The sequence below is a fragment of the Sinohyriopsis cumingii genome, chromosome 2 (assembly GCF_028554795.1).
Source record: "Sinohyriopsis cumingii isolate HCF-2022 chromosome 2, ASM2855479v2, whole genome shotgun sequence".
NCBI lineage: Eukaryota > Metazoa > Mollusca > Bivalvia > Unionida > Unionidae > Sinohyriopsis > Sinohyriopsis cumingii.
Genome location: NC_142962.1, coordinates 161798615 through 161817848, shown reverse-complemented (window position 1 = coordinate 161817848; position 19234 = coordinate 161798615).

Here is a 19234-nt window from a genome sequence, read left to right as displayed (position 1 = left end):
GAAAACGAGGACCTGTTAAACATCATCCTGCGCTACCTAATTCCATCAGAATGATTATCATAGGACCATCTGGATCGGGTAAGGCGCAGTTATTACTTAATCTGATAATGAGATGGTTGAAATGGGATAAGTTATATTTAGTAGCACCATCCGTTGATGATCAACGATGTTATGAAGTATTAAAAGATTTTAACGAAACTGCAAGATTACTGGACGAAGATAATGATGTCATAGAGTTTATAACAGATATTGATGAAGCACCGTCCGTTGATGTTTTAGACGGATTTATTAATAATTTAGTTGTGTATGATGATGTAATGCTAGATAAACAATCAAATCCAGCCAGAATATTTTCTCGCGGCAGACATAAAAATACCGATGTGATCTATGTTACTCAGCGATATACACAAATACCAAAAGTGATCAGGGACAATTGTAATATTTTAGTTGTGTTTAATGGCGTAGACACACACACGCTGCGAAATATTCATCAAACCTGGTGCAGCGGTGACATGGATATAATTAAATTCAAAAATTTCTTTTCACGAGGGCAAGCTACTCCGCATGGATTTATAACAATAAATTTACATGATCCTAGAACAAGATATCGTGTGGGTCTTGATAAAATATTTGGATAGTAGGGGTGATGATAAAATTAAATTGAATTAAACAGATATCATTAATATAATGAACAATTGTACATGGCTGCGTCAAGGAACAACATATAAATGCAACAAAAGGTGTCGTGGAGAATATTGTAAAAAACATAATTATCTTATGAAGAAAAACCCTCATGCTGGTCCACGAAGTTGTGTTGGATGTAACAACGGCGTTAGAGGATTATATCAGATTTGCAAAAATTGCGGTAGAGATCGATACAGAAGTTTAATGATATATTACAGAAAAAGAAAAAACATAAATCCAAAAATAGAAAAACCACCATCAGAACTTGAATATTACTTGAAACATAGAACAAATTCACAGGATTCAGATGAAGATTCCCAGATTATTGAGCAGCAGAGTGGGTCCTGTCTACAATTCTGTTTGGGACAAACAATAATCGTAGACGTGGTATTGACCTCTATGAAGGGTCACTATTTTTTTTTGTCTAAACACAAGGGTGACCATTCCCTTAAGTGGTCTGTTTACCCTCTCTGCTGCTCACGTGGAATCGAGATAACGGAAACGGACATTGTTGACATTCAAGCTATTGTGCATCAATGCAAAATAGGATTTAACCGTTTATACGGAATCTTTAGAGATTTATTTACAAAACAAAACGTCAGGTACTTTAAAAAGAAAAACAAAAAAATTGCTGCTGCGTCCGTCAACGCCGGACGTTAAGACCCTGGCGTGGAAACATTGTGCTAATTTGAGCGCTATTCTAGAGCAGACAGCCCAAATAAAATGTGAAAAAGAGCTTAGCGATACCATGAAAGAGCTGTGAAAAGAACCGGAATATTACATTACAAAATAATTATGATAATTATCAAAAATATCTCAGTGATCGGATGTCACTAAAAATAAAGATGAATATATGAAAAAATTAGAAACAGGAAATCGTGACTAGTAAAAATGTTATCGTGGTAAGTTCCTCAGTATTCAAACCATAACTTGATTATAACGAAGGATAACCCTCAGCCAAGATTAAAGTCAGACGACAGGAACTGGAAACAGTGAGCCAGTTCAAATATCTTGGTTCCATAATCATCGAAGATAGATCAAGAGCAGAACTTTTGTCACGAGCAGCACAAACAACGGCAGCTATGTTAAAGCTTGAACCCATCTGGAGAGACAAGAATATCTGTCTGAAAACTAAAATCAGGCTATTGTGGGTACTATTCATCTCAGTCTTTTTGTATTCATGCGAGGCCTGAACCCTGACAGCAGAATTACAACGAAGAATCCAGGCACTTGAAATGAGATGCTACAGAACCATCCTTAGCATCTCATACATGGACCACATCACAACTGAAGAAGTACGTAACACAACCAGGCGTAAAGTAGGCCAATGTGAAGGCCTCCTCACCACCGTCAAAAAGAGAAAGCTGAAATGGTATGGCCATGTCAATAGATCCAACAGTCTATCCTCAACAGTCCTGCAGGGCAGCGTCCAGGGGGGGGGGGGGCAGAAGGAGAGGTAGAGAGAGAAAAAAGTGGACTGACAACATCACAGAATGGACAGGAAAAGTTTTACGGAGACACAGGCATTGGCACATGATCGAGACTAGTGGAGGGAACTGGTCAGCTGTTCTCAGATGTTCGGCAGCATAGCGCCTCGACGACCACACTAGGTCAAGAGACTGATGATGATAATGAACCCTCAGCGCACAGATGATATGTGTCTTGCACACAAGTAGTGTGTGTGTGTGTGTGTGTGTGTGTGTGTGTGTGTGTGTGATTTGGATTTTTAACGTAGCTTTAACAATTGTTCAGTCATATCGCTACGATGTGTGCAGTGTGGCAGTTTATAGTGATGTCTGGTACTGGGGCATCGTGTCGCAGACATGTAGCATGATGTCCCACCCAGTCACATTATCCTGCCACCAGGCCGACCAGTCCTAACACTAACAGCTTAATGCCGAGCGCCAAGCGAGGCAGCTGTTAGTGGTAAGTAGGGAGGGTATAGGGTCAATGGGACTTTCATGTTACAATAGGATCTTTGCACTATATGGTCTATGTAAATTTAACATGGGAGCACAGGATATGGAATATAGGGTCAATGGGAATTTAACATGGGGAATGGGACTGTTGAGGGTCAAGGGAAATGGAACATGGTGGAACTGTATAGCGTCAAGGGAAATGGAACATTTAAAAAAAAAAGAAAAAAAGAAATTGAGGCATGAAAGTGAATGTCTTTTCGAGAGTAGTGAATGGGGTCACTATAGGGACAATGGGACTTACCATTAAAAACACCCCTGGGTCACTATAGGGACTATGTAAATTTAACATGGGGAAAATTGCTGGGTCACTATAGGGACAAGGGAATTTAACATGGGAATAGATTTTGGGTTTGTCTAGGGACAAGGGGAATTTAACATGGGAGAAAAAAAACTACTTTAGAGACAAGGGGAATTGAACATGGGAGAAAAAAATAGCAATTCTAGGGACAAGGGGAATTTAACATGTGATTTTTTTGTTTTTTTTAAAATAAAAAAATAAAAAAGGGGTAGGCAATTGAAAGTCTATCTCTTATCGAGAGATGTGAGTGGCCCTGAAAAGGGCCTTTGGTTTTATATATGCCCTTAACATAAAGGGCATCTGTGACTTCTTCTTGTCCTTAGGCTTCGTCTAATGGTAGGACCATACACTAACACTCTTTTGAGGCATCCTTGCCTCTCCACGTAAATCCTACGTATCCACAGACTGGTGGCGGTCCTATGGACAACTGTTCATTCGGATCGGACATACATCGGTATGTCCGTCCTGAACATCATTGTTGACACAAGGGTGGAAGATTCAACGTCGGTCCACATGCTGAGGCGCCGAAAACAGGTGAATGAATGCAGTGAACTGCGCTTATTTATAGGCAGAAGAAGGATTGAAACGGATTGAGTTCATTGACCAATCCAAATAAGCGTTACATAATTCAGTCAGCCCGCATCCAATCCGAAGAGAGCAGTCTGTGACGTCACGTGATCTATATAGATTCGCTAGCACCTGTGTGCAGTCAATTCATGCATAAGTTATTCAACATGACGGAAACTCAGAAAACGATCAGTTGGGCTGCACCAGCAGGGGAGACCACCCAAGGGAACCCGGACTTACTTTCAGACCAGGTAAACTGGGATTTTGTGGATTTTCTTACCTCGCAAGAATTTGTTCTGTAACCTTCGTCACCTTATTCATTACTGCACGTGGAGAATTTTAGACAGAGACAGAAAGAAGAATTGGAGAAATTTATACAACAGCAAAAGGAAGCGGAACAAGCTTTTCTCCTACAGCAACAACAGCAAGAAGAAGAGGTAAGAAAAAAACAAGAAGAAGAAGAAGTAGCAGCAGCAAAGAAACAAGGGTGTGAAAATCAAACGGTCACGGTATTGTTAGACATTTTAGCGGAGTTAAGAAGTCTGAAACAAATGTATCAGACTTCTTTATTTCGACCGAAGAGAATACGACCTTCCCGAGCTAAACACTCCAACCCTGTAACTAAGCCTATCGTGCCACCCTTAGTGATTTCAACCAAATCATCATCATCATCAACAGTACGCAGTCCAGAAGTAGCCCTTGGCCGTGGCAAAGGCTTAAGGCAGTTAAAGTTGATTGCTTAAACTCACCCCTACACCAAGAAAAAGGCCCTTTTCAGGGTCACCCACGTCTTTCGAAAAGAGATAGAAGTAGTGAAGTGGGATACTTTAGCGTCAATGGAAATTAGCATTAAAAAATCCCTTGGGAACGTTTAGCGTCAAGGGAAATTTAACATGGAGAAAAATCGTGGGAACGTTTAGCGTCAAGGGAAATTTAACATGGAGAAAAATCGTGGGAACATATAGCGTCAAGGGGAATTTAACATGGGGATTTTTTTTTAAAAATTTTTTTTTTTTAAATTTAAATTTAAATTTAAATTTAAAAAAGGGTAGGCAATTGAAAAGTCATTCTCTTCTCGAGAAATATGGCTGGCCCTGAAAAGGGCCTTTGGGTTTATGTTAATGTATTCATTAACATAAAGGGCACCGCATTGGTCTTCTTCTTGTCCTTAGGCTGTGTCTCACTGTTGGCCCGTAAATCAGCACTCTTTTCAGGCATCCTTGTCTTTCAACGTAGATCCTACGTATCCACAGACTGGTGTTTGTCCTGTGGACAACGGTCCACTTGGACCGGACATACATGAGCATGTCCGTCCTAAACATCATGGAAGACACAAGGGTGGATGACTCGACTGTGGTCCACATCTTGAAGCGACGAGAACAGGTGAATCAATGCAGTGAACTGCGCTTATTTATAGGCAGAGGAAGGATTGAAACGGATTGAGTTCATTCACCAATCCGAACACGCGTTACAAAATTCAGTCAGCTCGCATCCAATCTGAAGAGAGCAGTCTGTGACGTCACGTAGTCTATATAGATTCGCTAGTGCTTGTGTACAGTCAATCTATGCGACAGTGATTCAACATGACGGAAATTCAGAAAACGATCCATTGGGCTGCACCAGCAGGGGAGACTGACCAAGGGAACCTGGACTTACTTTCAGAAGAGGTACATTGGGATTTTGTGGATTTTCTTACCTCGCAAGAATTTGTTCCGGAACCTTCGTTACCTTCTTCATTACCGCAAGTGGAGAATTTTAGACAGAGACAGAAAGAAGAATTGGAGAAATTTATACAACGACAAAAGGAAGCGGAACAAGCTTTTCTCCTACAGCAGCAAGAAGTAGAGGTAAGAAAAAAACAACAGCAACAACAGCAAGAAGAAGTAGCAGCAAAGACACAAGAGGGTGAAAATCAAACGGTCACGCTACTGTTGGACATTTTAGCGGAGTTAAGAAGTCTGAAACAAATGTATCAGACTTCTTTATTACGACCGAAGAGAATACGACCTTCCCGAGCTAAACACGTTAACCCTGTGACTAAGCCTACCGTACCACCCTTAGTGATTTCAACCAAATCATTATCATCATCAACAGTACGCAGTCCAGAAGTTGGCCTTGGCCGTGGCAAAGGCTTAAGACAGTTAAAGTTGATTGCTTAAATTCACCCCTACACCATAAAGAAAAAAGGCCCTTTTCAGGGCCACCCACATTTCTCGAAAAGAGATAGCCTTTCAATTTGCCAATAACTCAAAAAAACCCCACCCATTTTACCCTTATAGTACGTGTCTGTGTATGAGTGCGTGAGTGTAGCTTCTTCTTTTAAAATCAAAACTCAAAGACACTTACCTTATATCATTAATTTATTCTTTTATCCATTGTTACAATCCAATTCACAATTCACAACATAACACTTTAATAGAAAGTTCATTGACTTCTTCTGTCTCCTTGTTTAGTCTCTCTGTTTTTTGAATTTTTTCACCGTCATACTCTTTTCCTCTTCTTCTTCCTCCTCCTCGCTTTCTTCCCTTCTTCTTTTTTTCTCCTGTTTCTTTTTCTTCACCTGTCTTCTTTCTTCCTCAGAAGAATACATGTCTTCCTCTGAAGAATCCCTCTCTTCTTCTGAAGAATTCCTCTTTTCTTCTGATTCCTCTTGTTTCTTTTTTGGGCAATCTGGAGACCAATGTCCTTTTTCTTTACAATAATAACAGGTATCTTGACTTTTGTCTTTTTTAGTCCCTGTTTTTTTTCTTTTTTGACGGTCTGGACACTCTGAAGACCAATGCCCTTTCTTCTGACAGATATAGCAAGTATCTTGACTTTTATCTCGAAAGGAAGGAGAGTAGTCCGTCGGCTGGTCTGAAGAGAATTTTCTAATGACCCCTCGCAAAGCTCTGACGAAACGTTCGATTTGGTTAGTCTCTTCCATCGTTGTGCTCGGCTTGAGAGTGAAATGAATAGTGAAAGGACAAGACACACCCCCTTTTATATACGCTGGTTTGCCATGACTATAAATTAGTCTATTCTGTTTAAACTTGAGTCATTTGACGTTTTACACTTAAGATGAAACGATCCTATTCATTCGAGAAGAAAGAAGAAGAAAGTAAGAGGCAGAAACGTGATCTATCGCCTCGAACCAGGGCTGAAATCTTGGCACAAATTCATGACAGTGATTTTGAAGAGGACATGAGTGAACCAGAATTTGAAACCTCTAAACCAAGTTCACCACCCTTAGTCAACCCTGAAAAATACTATTCCATTCGAGAGACGGAAAAGCGCTCCTCTAGAAAATTTAGAACCACGGTTTATAAACACACGGTGAAGTTTAAAGATTTCAAGGCCGTTAGAGAAAGCAGAAGTGTTTATCACTGGGGTGTGGGATTCTTTGCTCACTGCACTCAAGCGACAATGTCAACCCAAAGAAGACGATCGCTTGAGACTTTCCATACAACACGACGGTTTGAAATCCCCTGTTTGGATCGAGTTTAGCACCCCTGCAGAATTGACCGCTTCCAAAGTCATGGACAAGATTCAACACGTACAACAATCCAATGACAACTTTGACATCACCGATGGTAAAGCCACACTGGACATGACCCACGTCTCTCCTCCTCAAGGGACTGGACGCAAAAAGATGTTATTGATGGACGACCTTCGCAACACCAAAAAGAGTCTCGTCCGAATTAACAACACTCATGACCAGATGTGTTTAGCCCGTGCCATCGTGGTGGGACGAACCTATGCCAACAAGAACGACACGGTAGAATGGAAAAGAACCTGGAAAACTATTCAACAATCCGACCGAGCCAAACAACGAAATGAAGCAGAACTCCTGTTACAACAAGCCGGACTGTCCAAAGACACACCCTGTGGCATTCCTGAGATGCAAAAATTGCAAGATGTCCTAGCTCCTTGCTACACCTTGAAAGTGCACCCTCAAGAAATGCGCGGGCCTCTGTTGCTTCGAGGCCAACATTTTAAGGACGGAAAATACATTCATGTCTATTATCACGATGACCATTTCGATACAATTACCAGTATCACTGGATTCCTGGGATACGGTTATTATTGTGAGAAATTTGATTATGCTTATAACAATCGAGAGCAACACAAGCATTGTGGATCGAAATGCCCAGGATGCTTAGCCTCTCCACCCTGTCTGAGCGAAGAACCAGTGCCTTGTTCAACTTGTCTGCGCACGTTTGTCAGCCCTACCTGTTACCAACATTTGAAAACACAAGGTTCACAGCAGAAATGTGCTTGTCAACTCCTGAAATTGTGCCCTACCTGTGGACAAGGCATACTTACCAATAATGCCAAGGCACACGTATGTCGAGGAAAGAAAAAATGTCACATTTGTCACCACATCGTGGACTTGGAACACCAATGCTACGTGCAAAAATACCAACGTCCACCAGAGAAAGAGGACGGTCACAAGAAGAAAGGCAATTTCATCTTTTTCGATTTCGAATGCATGCAAGAGACCGGTATTCACATTCCTAATTTCTGCGTGGCTCATCGAGCGTGCGAGAAGTGCATTCAAGAACCTATCTTCAGTCATTGCCCTCACTGCAGCAAGATTCCTGGAGGGCGTGAAAAAATCTTTCGGGGACCGAACACGCTAGCCGATTTCGCTCGATGGGTCTTAGACCCCATCGACAAGACGTGGAGCCAAGAGGACATCGAACGTTACGGAGATTGTCATCGTCATGCCACGGTGATGGCTCACAATTTTTCCGGATACGATGGACAGTTTCTTTTGAGATACTATATGGAACATGGCACCGAGAGTCCTAAAGTGACTTTGAACGGAGCCAAAATCATTTTCATGCAAGTGGGACAAGTGCAGTTTAAAGATTCGATGAGTTACTTGGCCATGCCTTTGAGTCGAATGCCTAAAACGTTTGGAATGACAGAAATGGCTAAAGGGTACTTTCCACACTTTTTCAATACGGAAGCCAATCAACACGCCGTTCTACCCCATTTACCTGAGGCTCACTATTACGACCCCGACAACATGCGTACCGAACAACGAGAAGCTTTCTACGCATGGTACCAGGCTCACGCCTCCGACCCTTTCGACTTTCAAGAAGAAATGCTAAAGTATTGTCGTTCCGACGTGGACATTTTACGACGTTGCTGTGGAAAATTTCGAGAACTGTTCATGGAACACGGAGGGGTCGATCGTTTGAAAGAAGCTTGCACCATTGCCAAAGCGTGTTCCTTAGTGTATCGACAACGATTCATGCCTGAAAACACCGTGGCTGTCATCAGTCCTCAAACGACCCCCTATGTCAAGCGTCAATACTCGGTCAAAGCCCTACGCTGGTTACATTACTTGTGCGACAAGGAAGACAAATGGATTCAGCATGCCCGCAACGGAGGGGGTGAAAAGACCATCGGAACGTATTCGGTCGATGGCTGGGACTTAGAAAACCCTAAGATCGTGTACGAGTTTAACGGTTGCTTATTTCACGGATGTCCCATCTGTTACCCTGACCGTGGCACTAAAAATCAGTTTTGGCAACGAACCATGGAAGACTTGTACCAGGACACTTGTCAGCGGCGCCTTAAGTTAGAACAGCAAGGATACCAAGTGGTGGAAATGTGGGAACACGAGTACGATCACCGTATGAAAACCGATCCCGAGTTGAAACGCCTCGTGTAAAGTTACCAGTTCATGGACCCGCTGAACCCGAGGGATAGTTTGTACGGAGGAAGGACCAATGCCACCTGTTTGCTATACCAAGTCGACGAAGAGAAAGGAGAAGAAATCAAATACTTGGACGTGTGTTCGCTGTATCCCTACGTGTGCAAATATTGTCGCTTTCCTGTAGGGCACCCACAATTGCTGACGGAACACATCGACCTGAAAAACATTCGACAATACGAAGGCTTGATCAAGTGCAAAGTTTTGCCTCCCACGAACCTCTACCATCCCGTCTTACCTCACCATTGTCAAGGCAAACTGATGTTTCCCTTGTGCCGTACTTGTGCCGAAACGTGCAACCAAGACCAACCTTGTCAGCACAGCCAGGAAGAACGTGCCTTGACGGGAACCTGGGTTAGCGTAGAATTGTTCAAAGCTCTGGACATGGGATACCAACTGTTAGAAGTGTACGAAATTTGCCACTTTCCCAAGACACAACAATACCACAAGGGTGATCCCAGTCAGAAAGGCATTTTCGCCGACTACGTGGATGCCTTTTTGAAACTGAAACAAGAAGCTAGCGGCTATCCTTCCTGGTGTCACACTCCCGAAGACCAAATAAAATTCAAAGAGAAATACTATGAACAAGAAGGCATCACTTTAGATCACATCGAGAAAAACGAAGGCAGGCGATCGTTTGCCAAAGTGATGTTAAATTGCTTGTGGGGTAAAATGGCACAACGACCGTGTTTACCCAAGACGGAATATTTGACAGAACCTTCCCGCTACTTCCAGATGATTCACGACAAAACCAAATACATGAAACACGTGGACGTCGTTCGAGAGAATTTGATCTTGGTCAATTACGAAGAAGATTTGGACTTTGTACAAGACGACCCTTTTGGAAATGTCATCATTGCGGCTTACGTGACAGCCCATGCTCGCTTAAAATTGTACGAAGCTTTAGAACTGTTAGGGGAACGCGTCCTGTACTTTGACACGGACAGTTGCATTTACATCCATCACCCGATTCAACATCACCCTGACATCGAAGGAGACCGTTTAGGAGCCTGGACAGACGAGCATCCCGACGACAAGATTCTAAGTTTCGTCAGTGGCGGTCCCAAAAATTACGGCTACGAATACCGGGACAAACAAGGAGAAGTGCACACGACGTGCAAAGTGAAAGGACTGACTCTGAATTATCGTACCAGTCGAGTGGTCAACTTTGGGGTAGTGAAAGAAGCCTTGCATTCGGGAGAGGATGCAAACTTTAAAGTGACCACTTACCAACCCAACCAGATTGTACGTTTACCCACTCACCACATCGTCAGTCGGCCCTTAGAAAAAGTCTATCAAATCGTGTACCAGAAGCGAGTGCGACTTCCCAATCATTTCACCTTACCGGATGGACACGTCGGTATTGGTCTGTATTTAGAAAGGAACCCTAGGCAAGAACGATAGTTCATTGGGACTACCAAGACCGAACGAACAAGATGAATACTTTCAGAGAAATGCAAAACAAGTTGTTTAGAAAGGCACAATTCAAGTGTGGGGCTTCGGAAGTGGAATGCGATTGTGAGCCTTGCGATGGGTACGATGCTGTACATTGTGACCTTAGCGATGCCGTAAAGCATCATGGGAACTTTAGTGTCACTACCCCTATCATGGAAAGTGATGCTGTGCGTGTCAAACCTGAGGGATGCGAAAGGGATGCCGTTCGTCCTCTTGGACATTTTACTGGGTTTCGTTTTAAAAGGGAATGTTCACCTTCACATCTACCCCCTTACGGATGTCATCCAGCCCTGAGCAAACTCCTACCCATGTTACTCAACCCTCATCGAAACGAACCTGTGAAAGACGAATATTCGTTCCCTGTGCGTTTGTCGGAATACTGCGACTTTGAAAATCGTCTTCAATCGTTCAAAGGAAAATGGCCTAAGTATCTGGGAGGACCTACCCCCGAAGAATTAGCCAGAGTCGGATTGTTCTACTTGGGCGAAGGAGATAAAGTCAAGTGCTTCAGTTGCGGTGTGTCACTTCACCACTGGGAACAGCAAGATTCGGCCTACGTAGAACATGCTCGATGGTCACCGAATTGTCATTACTTACCCTTAGTGGGACCGAGACATTGAAGTAACTTCTTACCATCATCTGTTCATGGATACTTTACAAGAGAACATTCGTGCTTTGCCTGTGGAGTTGAGAGAACGCATTTACCGAGAGCTGGTCAAAATACAAGTGAAACGTAAAGAACAATTGCATCCGTTACCTCACCGGTGTTTGAACCACTGGTACCTGAAGGCTCTACAAGGACTGATTCAATTGAAAGTGTTCCATCGGACAGACATTGATGAACGATCCTCTAGTTTTAAAAAGGATTGGTTTGGTATGGACGATTCTACCTACATCATTGTAAACGTACTGGATCGAATTCCAGAGGAAGAGTTAACGAATTACCAACATCTTGAACACAATGTCAACTTGGTGAAAGAGGAAACTTCTGAACGAATTGTAACGTGTAAATTAGTAACTAAACGATTTAGATTCGACAATGAATTGAAACCATGTCTGTGCAAACAGTACATGTCTTGTGTCAGACCAAAGAGGATTTAGTATGACCTATTCATGGATACTTTGTTAGAGAACATTCGTGCTTTGCCTGTGGAATTGAGAGAACGCATTTACCGAGAACTGATCAAAATACAAGTGAAACGCAAACTCAAAGTGATTCGTCCGTTTTTAAATTATGCTATGTTCCAGAGTACAAGAAGACTGATTATGAGTGGATATTATAATCAGGCACAAAGTTAAACGAGGCTATTGGCCACCACCCAACGATTCCAAAAACAGTGTATATACTTATGGATACTTTACAAGAGAACATTTTGGGCTTGCCTGAGGAGTTGAGAGAAAGGATTTACCGAGAGCTGGTCAAAATACAAGTGAAACGTACAGAACAATTGCATCCGTTACTTCACCAGATCTTTAACCACTGGTACCTGAATGGTACAAGAGGACTGATTCGTCAGAAATTTTTTCAGTGGTCAGACCTTGTTGAACACTTTCAGTTTATGGATGATGATGGACCAGACGTTCGTAATTTTGGTTACTTCGAGATTCACTTACTGCAACGTATTGAGGAAGACGAGTTAAAGGATTACCAACATTTGTTACATGGAATCTGTTTAGAAAAAGACGAAACATCTAGACAAACTATGACGTTTCAGTTACAGTATGTAACATTTAAATTCCCTACTGGAGAACGAACATGTTTGGTTAGAAATTACCTTTATTGCTTCCGAAACAAAGACACTATAAAATCAAGTTGCCATGCCACGGATTATGTCACATATCATTGAACAGATTCCGTGGAAGGTACTCAATGACCATATTCAAACCGTGGATCATTACCATCAATTATTACAAGAACTGTATCCATTCAATTTGGGACGACAAGTGGTGTGTGTCTTAGTGACTTGTTTTCTGGGATTTCGTTTACCAGCCGATTCTTTGTGGACTCTTTACGATCAGTACTTACCACCTCAATGGCCTTAAATGGTCACGAAAAACTCCTTTTGCTCAAAGCCTTGCGTTTTCATCTGGATACTTCTCGACCTCAACAGGAAAAAAAGATTCGTCAACTTTTAGCTACCCAAGACGTGTATGACGATGTGTGTGTGTAGCTTGTGACTTACATCCCCATTGGACAGATGTCCGTGCCTGGAAAGAATGGGGTTTTGAGGCTTGGACCCAAGAAGTGGCCCAGTATGCACGAGAGTTGTTCAAGGAAAAAAGTTACTTTTCAACCCGTGTTAGTGACGGTGCCAGAAGAAAACGTCACCCAGGACAGGACTGTCGTGGACAGACCTGAAAGACCCTTTCGGGAGGACACTTGTGTGACCTTACCCCCTACAATAGAACTGGTTAGAACATTACCCAAAACATGTTGTACAGACACTTGTTTTTATTCCACGTTCATGGTTATCATGTGCCTTTTATTCTTGTACTTAAGCCTTTGGCTTTTATGTATTTTTGTCTTTCATATTCATGTTTGAAAAAAAACATTCAATAAACGTGTTCTGAAAAAAGTATATAAACTCTTGTCTTGTTTGTTTTCGTGTCACAAGTGACATTTCTCACACAATGGCTACCTCTGCTGTCTCTGCTCCCTCTTCCTCTATTGTCAAAGGCATCGACGAACACTTAGATCGTGCCAGTTGGGAGGCTTTGTATCTTCGCCATCCCTTTAACATGCTCATTGCTGGACCTAGCGGTTCAGGCAAAACCGAATTCGTCAAACGTTTGATCGAACATAAACATCATTTGATCGATCGGCCACCTCAACGGATCGTGTGGTGTTACAAGGAGTGGCAATCGGCGTACAACCTCTTGCGAGAAAGTCAAGGCGATTCCATCGTGTTTGTGGAAGGCATTCCTAAAGAAGACGACAGCATCGTCTCTGACTCTCGTCAAACCCATTTGGTCATTTTCGACGACATGTTAGGAGAAGACGAAGAAGAAATAAAATTGTGGTTCACGCGCAAAGGGCATCACCGTAATGCCAGTGTCGTTTTACATCACCCAAAATTTGTTTCAACAAAGTAAAGCCCATCGCACCATCAGTCTCAATGCGCATTACGTGGTCTTGTTTAAAAGCCCTCGAGATAAATCGCAAGTGCAAGTCTTAGCCAAACAGTTAGGAACTCCTTGGCTGACTCAGGCGTACGACGATGCCACTCAAACGCCACACGCCTATTTACTGGTCGATTTGAAACCTACCACCCCCGAGGATTTGCGATTTCGTATCCACTTGTTTCACCACTGGTGCCAAGACGGAGGGCCTGTCCTGTACACGTCTCCGTCCTCGACTTCATTTCACTCCCCATAAAAAAATCTATAAAAACCTCAGACCCTTTTTCGTCTGTCTCACACAGTGTGAACATGACGTCCCTTCAGTCGCATCTTCCCGTCAAATTGATTCGTGCCTTGTATGGCATCAGTCGAGAAAAAAAATCCACAAACACGAGCTCGTGTCTTAGAAGCTAGTCTCAAAGAAGTCTTACGATGGTTTACGGTGACGGCACGTCAATTACTCCAAGGAATCATTCAGATTCCTCATCAAACCAAAAGCTTTTTCGATCGAAACAAAGTCGCTTTGGTCCAACTGGCCGATCCCCGCATCGACACTCAAACCAAAAAAACAAATCATTTTGAAACCTGGAGGGAGCGCTACTCTAGGAGGCGTCATCATTCGCTCACTCTTAAGATGGGATCCTAATGCCCCCAAAGTTATCCCCAAGACAAAAGTCCAACGAAGCCCTAAGAAGAAAAAGACCAAGTCCCCAAGGAGAACTTCTAGACTGGCGGGACCCTCCTCTGACCAAACACCACCCCGGAAAAAGAAAAGAAGCCCCCAGAAAAAGAAACAGAGAAAAAGTCCCCAGAAAAAGAAAAGTCCACAGAAGAAAACTAGTCGCAAGAGAGGCACTTCGGGCAGGACGCAACCTTACATTCGCAAACCACGAGCTGCCACGTCGGTGACTGTGTCTCCGGCAGCCTCACGTTTATCCACTTTTCCGTTGATGACACCAGGAACTGAAGAGTACTTGGAGACGTTGATCACACCAAGAACTTCTCCGTTGATGACCCCCAAAAGAACTTCCCCAGTGGCAGGACCCTCCAATTTAGTGGCAGTGGCTGCTGCTCACAAAGTACCTTCTCCCAAAATCAAAGTCCATGAAAGATCGGGCATGTTACAAAGTTTACTGGATTTGTCCAAGCAAGAACTGGCTCGATTTAGTCCGTTGCGTACCCCTGCACGACGTGTCATGCCTGTCCTCAAACTGATACGACGTCAAGACAATCAGTGGCGACGCTTTCCAGTATAAAAAAGGTGTGTGACCAAGTCGGGGGTATCAGTGTTTTTTGGTGCTCCTGAAGACTCAAAGATGTCACCCTCCAGAAAACCCCAAGGAAAGAAAAGGAAAGGACTACCACCACGTTTAGTCATACATGGGGACATGTTATCTGTCCTGTCCAAAGCGTCTTGACCTCTCCGAGAAAAACTCATTCAATCGGCCTCCAAAGAGGTCATCGATACCGTGTGCGAATGTTGTTTGAACGTTTTGAAAGGCACGATCCCTTTGTCCAAACACCAGAAACAATGCTTAGGCAAACATCGTCACGTTCTTCGCCAAATGGTTCGAAAGAAAATTCCCATTCGTCAAAAGAAGTAGATGTTAGTCCAACGTGGAGGCATTTTGCCTCTCTTGTTAGGCCCCATACTGAAAGGAGTCTTGGGAACCATGTTGGGAGGACTGGTGGGAGCAAGATAAAAAGGCCCTCGGAAGTCCCAAGATCTCAGAATCGACCCCTGACAACCCGATGGAAGGACGAAAACTCGCTTTAGTGCCTTACAAACGATGGATGGAATACCATCGGTGGCAAGAACAACGCACCCCGCATTTACCTCCCAATCCCAATTTGAGCGAGATGTCCCAGTTACAACACGAATTGCAATCCTTGATGGATCGCCAAGATTTGTCCGAAACAGAAAAATCGCAAAAGTACGGTCAACTTTTGCAACGACTGCAACTCTTTCACCAGAAAGCTTTAGACGAAACAGCTCTACCCACCTTGAAAGATTTTAAGACCTTGATGAGAAGTCCAGCACCATCACCAGTACCAGTACCAGTACCAGTACCGGTGGTCAAGACAGAAAAAAGGAAAAGAAGAAGAAGAAGAAGAAGGGTTCCAAACTCCACCAGAAAAAGTACGCAAGTTAACAACACCACCTACCTCCAGAATTGGATGGATTAAAAAGATGATGGCCACCCCTTCTTCATCACAAGAGAAAAAGAAAGTGAAGACAGAAGTGAAACAAGAACCGATATCCGCCGCTCAGACATCCTCCTCCTCTTCAACACCTATTGCTGGTCGCACACGCAAAGCATTGCAATCCAAGAAAATAGCCCAAGAGAAAAAGAGTAGCCTCTTCCAAGAGTGGGTGCGTTATTAACACACCAATCAACAGAAAAAATGGAAAAAGTCTTAGCTAGCATTTACTACGATCCCTCGCATCCTGCAGGTTACGCAGGAGTTCAAAAATTGTATCGTGCTGCCAAAACGCGACTGAAAAGTCTCCGTTTACCTCAAGTAGAACGATGGTTACAAGAACAAGCTACCTACACTTTGCACAAACCCATTCGACGCAAGATTTCCAGAAGTCGCACCCGAGTGGAAGGCATCGATCATCAATGGCAAGCCGATTTAGCCGATGTCTCTCATTTGGCCAGCTACAATCGTGGCTACAAATATTTGTTTTGTGTCATCGACGTCTTTTCCAAATTTGCCTGGGTCGTGCCCTTGACTTCCAAATCGAGCAGCGAGTTAGTGCGAGCCCTGCAACGAGTGCTGAAACAAAGCGGTAGTCACCCTCTTCGATGGCAAACGGACAAAGGCACCGAATTTCTGAACCAAGCTTTCCAAAAAGAATTAAAGAAACGTGACATTCATTTTTTTACCACCGAGAATCCCGAAACCAAAGCCAGCATCGTGGAACGTTTACAACGCACTTTGAAAGAACGCATGTGGAAATATTTTACGCATCACCACACTCTGAAGTACATCGACATCTTACCACACCTGGTGCAAGCGTACAACCAATCTTACCATCGAAGCATCGGACATGCCCCGCAAGACGTGACTCCCGACAACGAAGTGGTGGTGTTTGAGCGCCTGTTTGGTACGTCCCCGACGAGGGCTGTCCCCAAGAAAAGTGGAATGTTGACCGTAGGAGATTGGGTACGCATTGGCAAAACCAAACGCACTTTCGACAAAGGTTACTTACCTAACTGGACAACCGAACTGTTTTGCGTCACTGGACGAGTGCATGGCCGTCATCCTGCCGTCTATAAACTGGAAGACATGAACGGAGAAGTGCTCAAAGGAACGTTTTATTTGCCCGAGTTACAACGTGTCACCAAAAAATAAGACGACGTGTACGACATCGAAAGCATTCTCGAAAGCAGAACCCGTAAAGTGGGCAAACGACGTGTCAAAGAAGTGAAAGTACGTTGGAAAGGATATCCACCCAGTTTTGATTCTTGGATCGACGCTTCGCAAGTCATCGACTATAAAAAGAAGTGACCATCATGCCTTTTCACACAGACGCAGTAACGTCGACCACTCCTCCTTCACCTAGTTCTTCTGTGCAAGATTTACAAAAACAACCCTTGTGGGTGTGGTGTGGAGAACGTGTGCCTAAAACGCAAATTGTCTTTTTCTGCGAAATCTTCGTGGTGTATTGTGTCATCGGGGCAGCCATTGCCAATTTGAGCTTGCAACAAGGAGACAAACAATTCTGGACCATTTTATTGAGCAGGTGCATCTGTTACCTACTTCCCAATCCCTCCCTGAAATTCTCCTCGAACCTTGTGTCCAGTGCCAGTGCCAGTCACCAGTCCAACCACAACCAGAACCCTATTTTTGGTGGAGACACGCCTCTGACGTCCAGTAATAACCCCTCGGACAGCCACAGAACTCTGGAATTACGAGTCACCAAAACCAATTTTACTTAACCTTACCCAGTGACAGTTCCATGGAGGTGTTTCCCCACAACACGTTGTGCTGTTACACGGCCAAATTACCTCAGGCCATCCCCTTAGATCACGAAGCTTATTGGGAAGTGGCTCTAGTGGAAATGATTTACCCAACACAAATCAAAAACATCAGTGAAACTCAAAACACTTTTGACGTCGAAATTCTTGACCCAACAGTGCAGCAAACCATGACGACCACTTCTCAACATAAATCACTTCCCAAGGCCCCAATACTCAGCAGTAACACTTCTCCTCCTCTTTACGTGTATCACTTTAAAATTAACTCAGGTCATTATTTTAGTGGTCAACATCTGGTGGAGACCATCGCTGACAAATTCTATGCAGCCTTTGACAAAGTTCTGTCCAAACTAAATAAACGTGCCATCATTGAGTACCACAAACAGTCTCACCGTCTACTCATCAGATTTGAAAGTGAGGATAGAAGTATACGTATTAAATTTTGCCCTGGATTGTATGACATTTTGGGTGGAGACCTCAATTTGGTCACGGATAAGCAGACCAAACAAATTCACATCGCAGAGATTGACAACAACGGGCATTTTGCAAGGTATTTTCGTTTCCCGGTAGAACTGAACCAGGGACTGAATTTGATGTTTGTGTACTCCGATGTGGTGGAGTACAACGTGGTGGGACACACCTCTGTGCCGTTACTGCGTGTCATTCCTTTCAAAGTAAATTCTGTCATGGTCACTGACGAGGAAGGTGGAAACACTTACCACGTTCACCGCGAATTTGTACATCCTCACTATTTGCCTGTCAGCAAGTCGTATTTGGACACGGTCAACATTGCTATAAAAGGAGATTTGGGACAAAATATTCCATTCACCAAAGGAAAAGTCACGGTGAAACTCCATTTTCGAAAACGGTTCTCTCACGACTCGTAAGTCATGTATCCAGTGTACCGAGGGGTTGCTCGACAGCGAGGACACGGTTTAGGAGATATGTTAAAATCGGCCTTTCGTTCGGTGGCCCCGGTGTTGAAACCGATGGTGACACGCGGATTGCACGCCTTGAAAGATGCGGCACTGACGCAAGGCAAAGAATTTCTCCAAAATGTCATCATTGACAAACAAGACCCTAAAGAAGCCTTAATGAGGGCTGGTAAAAATATCTTGCTGCAAACGGGCAAAGACATTTTGGGTCGCCGAGAAACACCTATAAATGCCCTGCACGCTACCGAGTCAGGCATTCAGCAAGGACAAGGCAGAAAGAGACGACGACGAAGAAAACATCCTTTCACCAGACTTCAAGCGAGAAAGATCAAGAAAAGAAGAACCGTCCGAGACTTAGACGTTTTCGATTATTGAGACACAGCAACAAAAAAAATGATGCACCGAGAGTCTTGCGCCTATTCCAAGACGGAACTGGATCTGTTTGCCATGCCCCCTACCATGATGACCATGCAAGAATCGAAATGGGTGGAATTTCACCCCGT